The sequence below is a fragment of the Acanthisitta chloris genome, unplaced genomic scaffold (genome assembly GCF_000695815.1).
Source record: "Acanthisitta chloris isolate BGI_N310 unplaced genomic scaffold, ASM69581v1 scaffold8388, whole genome shotgun sequence".
In the NCBI taxonomy this organism is placed as follows: domain Eukaryota; kingdom Metazoa; phylum Chordata; class Aves; order Passeriformes; family Acanthisittidae; genus Acanthisitta; species Acanthisitta chloris.
The window spans coordinates 10,803-15,572 of record NW_008687521.1 but is presented as its reverse complement, the minus strand read 5'-3'; positions in this window follow the sequence as shown (position 1 = coordinate 15,572).

Genomic DNA, 4,770 nt, shown 5'->3' with positions numbered 1-4,770 from the left:
CAGAGAGTTGGTAGAGTAACTATCCTTGGAGGTGTTTAAGGAGAGACTGGACGTGGCACTTGGTGCTCTGGTCTAGTTGACAAGGTGGTGATTGGTTATAGATTGGACTTGATGGTCGCAGAGGTCTTTCCACCCTGATTGAGCCTGTGAAAATGGTCCAGTGGCTCCAGTCCTGCCCATGGGGTGTCTTCTGTCCTGTACCTCTCAGATGAGACCTTAGAGCCCTTAGAAAGAAAAGTCCCTATCACTTGTCCTTTTCTGGTCCAAACTGCTGGGAATATGCGTTCATAAGGTCAGTGGTGCTTGTGCTGCTGAGCAGGGAGATTCCGTAAGGAATCACACAGTCATTGAGGCTGGAAAAGACCTCCAAGACCATAGTGTCCAACCTGTGACCCATCACCACCTTGTCAACTGGACCAGAGCACTGAGTGCCACATCTAGTTGTTCCTTGAACACCTCCAGGGAATGGTGACTCCACCACTGCCTTGGGCAGCCCCTTCCAGTGCCTGACAGTCCTTGCCATGAAGAAGTTTCTCCTGATGTCCAACCTGAATCACCCCTAGTGCAACTTGAGGCTGTTTCCTCTTGTCCTGTCCCTTGTTTCTTGAGGGCAGAGCCTGACCCCACCTGGCTGCACCTCCTGTCAGGGAGTTATAGGGGGTGAGAAGGTCCCCCTGAGCCTCCTTTTCTCCAGACTGAGCCCCCTCAGCTCCAGACCTTTACCCAGCTCCTTCAGCTGTCCCTCACAGGACTTGCAGGAGGAGCAGCTGCTTTGGCAGTTGCTGGGGCTCTGGATCTCTGCGGGAGAAGTTGGAACGATACAGGAAGTGAGCTGTGTGTGAGAAGTTGTCTTCTGGGATCTCTGTGGGATAGAGAGGTGATTTTCCCAGCCTGCCTGGCAGGTGGGAATCCCTGTGCTGCTCCTGGTGCCTGCAGGAAGCCAAGCAGGATGGAGAAGAGGAGAGCTCAGCCTTGCCGTGGTCCAGGTGGTTGCAGTGCAGTCAGAGGCTGTCCCTGTGGCTTCAGCAATCACAGCTACAGGAGGCAGCAGGTGGGAAAAGAGGAACAAAGGCAGGAAGAGGCTCTGCTGCAGCACTGGCAGCGCCGTGCACTCACCTGGGGGCACTTCTGAGAAATTTTGGGTTCACCAGCTGCTCTCTGTGCCCAACACCCTGCTGCAGTCAGGTGTGAGAGGAGAATGGTGTGCCAAGAAGGCTGTAAGCTGGCCTGGTCCCATTAGTGCACGGCTTTTGTCTTAAGGGGGTTTTGTCTTAAGCTGAAGTAATTTGGCTTATTCAGCTGGAGGAGAGAAGCCAGGACAGACCTCTCCTCACCTGGGGCAGCTCCAATCTCTGCTCTCTGAGACCAGTGATGGAACCTGAAGAAACTGCTAGAACTGTGTCAGGGGAGGGTTAGGCTGGATATTAGGAGAAGGTTCTTCCCTCCGAGGGTGGTTGGACACTGGAACAACACCCCAGGGCAGTGGTCACAGCCCCAAGGCTGACAGAGCTCAAAGTGTTTGTTCCATGTCCTCAGGCATTGGGTTGGATTGTTAGGGTGTCGTGTGCAGGGCAGGAGTTGGACTTGATCCTTCCAGCTCAAGATATTCCATGATTCTATGATTTTCTTCTATTTTTGTTTGATCTGTGATGGGTCCAAGGCGACATGAGATTGGACCCCATCACAGAGGCACAGCAGTTGTGATCAGTGCTCACGGGGCAACTTAAAACACATCCTCTTCTAATAGTGCCAAGGCAAGGGGGAATGACTTCTCACTGCCAGAGGGCAGGGCTAGATGGGATATTGGAAGGAATTCCTCCCTATGAGAGTGCTGAGGCACTGGCACAGGTTGCCCAGGGAAGCTGTGGCTGATCCATCCCTGGAAGTGTTCCAGGCCAGGCTGGACAGGGCTTGGAGCAAGCTGGGCTAGTGGAAGGTGTCCTTGCCCATGGCAGGGGGTAGAATAGGATAAGCTTTAAAGTCCCTCCAACTCAAACCATTCTGGGATTCTGTGATTCCAATACTTCACACAGTGGAGAACCTGAGTTAGTTTTTTAGGCTCTTCAGCACATGAGGGAAGAGATGTAGCAGAGGATCTGTGGTGGATTTCTGGGATACACTGCCTGCTTTTCAGCCTGTAACTTTTTTATATTCCCCCCAGAGGGTGTTCCTTGGGAAAGAAAATGCATCACATCTTTAGTGCTGTTTGTTTTGTGTGTTTAGATTTTAGTGTTAGGATTCAAACTTCTACTTGAGACCTTAAATAAGGGAGTTGTCAGCCAGAGGCAGCTCCAGGCTGAGCAGAGATCCTGTGGCCTCCTAATTAAAATTCCCCTCATTTCTCTCTTGCAGCTCTTCCAATCAGGCAGCACTGGAATCTCATTACGTTGAGGGAAAGCCCCCAAAAACCTCCAGCACAGCCCTTCTGCTGTGGTTTGGTCACTCAAGGAGCTTCAACACAGAACCTCAAGTGGTTCTTTTAGATCTCTGACATGGCTTCTCTTTGTCTTTTAGTCCTGTGCCATCAGAATTACTCCGAAAACAGAGCAGCTCTGTTGGTATGTGCCACCCTGAGTGATGATGTGCCAAGCAGGTGCTCTCTGCTCTGGCAGTGTCACCTGTCCCAGGAGTCTTGCGGGGGCAGAATGTCAGTGCTGGTGCAGCAGAACTCCGTGGAGCCTCTAGATTCCTCTTACCTCATTGCTGTCTAATTAGATGTCAGAAATATCTATGAAATAGGGAGGTTGTGCTTGTCCAGGATTTACAGATGTAAAACCAGGGCGTCAGTAACGAGTGAGTTGTCTAAGTTAGGAGTAAGGATGGAAGCACCAGGCTTCAAAGACCAGTCTGGGTCAGTAAACACTGATGTGACTTCACTCATGGTTTGTTTTTCTGTTGTGTGGCCCAGCTGGCTCTGGGGAAGAGGGAAACGCAGATGAGAGGTCAGTTTGTGACACTCAAGTCTATTTGCCTGGTTCAACTTTTAATTAAATGTCAGGTGGGAAGCTGTACTCCAAAACAGGAGTGGAAGTCCTGTATCCATGGGCATGGGTAACCCTCAGCCCTGAATTGGTCCTGTACAGCCACATTCATTGCTTATTCCTTTGCCAACTGGAATTTGACTGTGTCAGTGTCTTAATAACTATTTCAAGTCAGAATCTGTCTTGGCCTCCTCCTCCTGAGGGACAGCACTGACCTCTGCTCTCTGTGACCAGTGACAGGAACCAGGGAATGGCCTGAAGTTGTGTCAGGAGAGGATTAGGTTGGATATCAGGCAAAGATTCTTCTCCCAGAGGTGTGTGGGCACTGGAACAGCTCCCTAGGGCAGTGGTCACAGCTCCAAGCCTTACAGAGCTCTGGTAGTGTTTGGCCAATGCTCTCAGGCACAGGGTGGATTGTTGGGGTGTCTGTGCAGGGCAGGAGTTTCAAGGTGATCCTTGTATGTGCCTTCCAACTCAGGACATTCCATGATCCTGTGCAGGTAACACATTATCCTGGCAACCCAAAAGATAGGTTTAAAAGTCATGGAATTGATCTTGTATGTCTTTTTCCCTCTGGAGTTTGCAGATGGGCAGTTTACAGCGCAGTGAGCTCCAAACTGCTGTCTGCAACCTCCCCACTGGCACCTAAAACCTGCCCAGCTCCAGTGCAGAGCCTATGCCCCAGGGTGCTTCACTGATCCCACCAGGAAGGAAAACCTGCCCCAGCACCTGGTTGTCAGCCCCTTGGGGAGGATGGGAGCAGCCAAACCCTGGGAGTGACCTTTGTCCCTCACCCGTGGGGTGGGGGCTGTCACCTGCTCGTGTCGTGGTGCTCTGTGGGGACAGGTCACCTGAAGTTTGCAAAAAACTCTTGTTTCTGTCGTCTTAATTAGTGTGCGAGGGACAGGGTGGGCTGTGCCCTGAATGTGTTCGTTGGAGCTAAAGGTTTTGGCTGCTGTCACTTGGAGTTGCTACACGAGACCGAAGTACAGTGAACTCAAAAGGGAAACATTTTGGAGTGTAACACTGTGACCTCCAGTTTGCTAAGGACGGGTGCCATCAGAGGCCAGATTTTGATGTGCAAGAGCTGTGTCCATGTGGAACACCACTGGGTTTTGGTGTCATGGCTGTGAGGAGCACAGAATTCCAGACTGGGTTGAAGGGACCTTAAGGCTCATCCCATTCCACCCCCTGCCATGGGCAGGGACACCTTCCACTAGCCCAGGTTGCTCTAAGCCCTGTCCAACCTGCCCTTGAACACTTCCAGGGATGGGGCAGCCACAGCTTCCCTGGGCAACCTGTGCCAGTGCCTCAGCACCCTCACAGGGAGGAACTCCAGGCAGGAATTCCTTCCCAATATCCCATCTCTCCCTGACCTCTGGCAATGGGAAGCCATTCCCCCTTGTCCTGTCACTCCAGACCCTTGTCCAGCTCTCTTGCAGCCCCTTTAGGCACTTGAAGGGGCTCAGAGTTCTCTGCAGGCTGAGCAATCCCAAGTCTTTCAGCCTTTCCTCATAGCAGAAGTGCTTGAGTCCTTGGACCATCTCCATGGCCTCCTCTGGACTCGCTCCAACAGGTCCATGTCCTTCTTGTGCTGGGGACCCCAGAGCTAGAGGCAGCACTGCAGGTGGGTCTCACCTGAGCGGAGCAGAGGGGCAGAGTTCCGCCCTCACCTGCTGCCTGCAGTGCTGGGATCAGCCCAGGATGGGTTTAGACTTCACACGGTAAAATGATTTGGATAAAACTTTTGCTGAATGTTTGCTTTAGGTGCTGCAATGTATAACAAAAT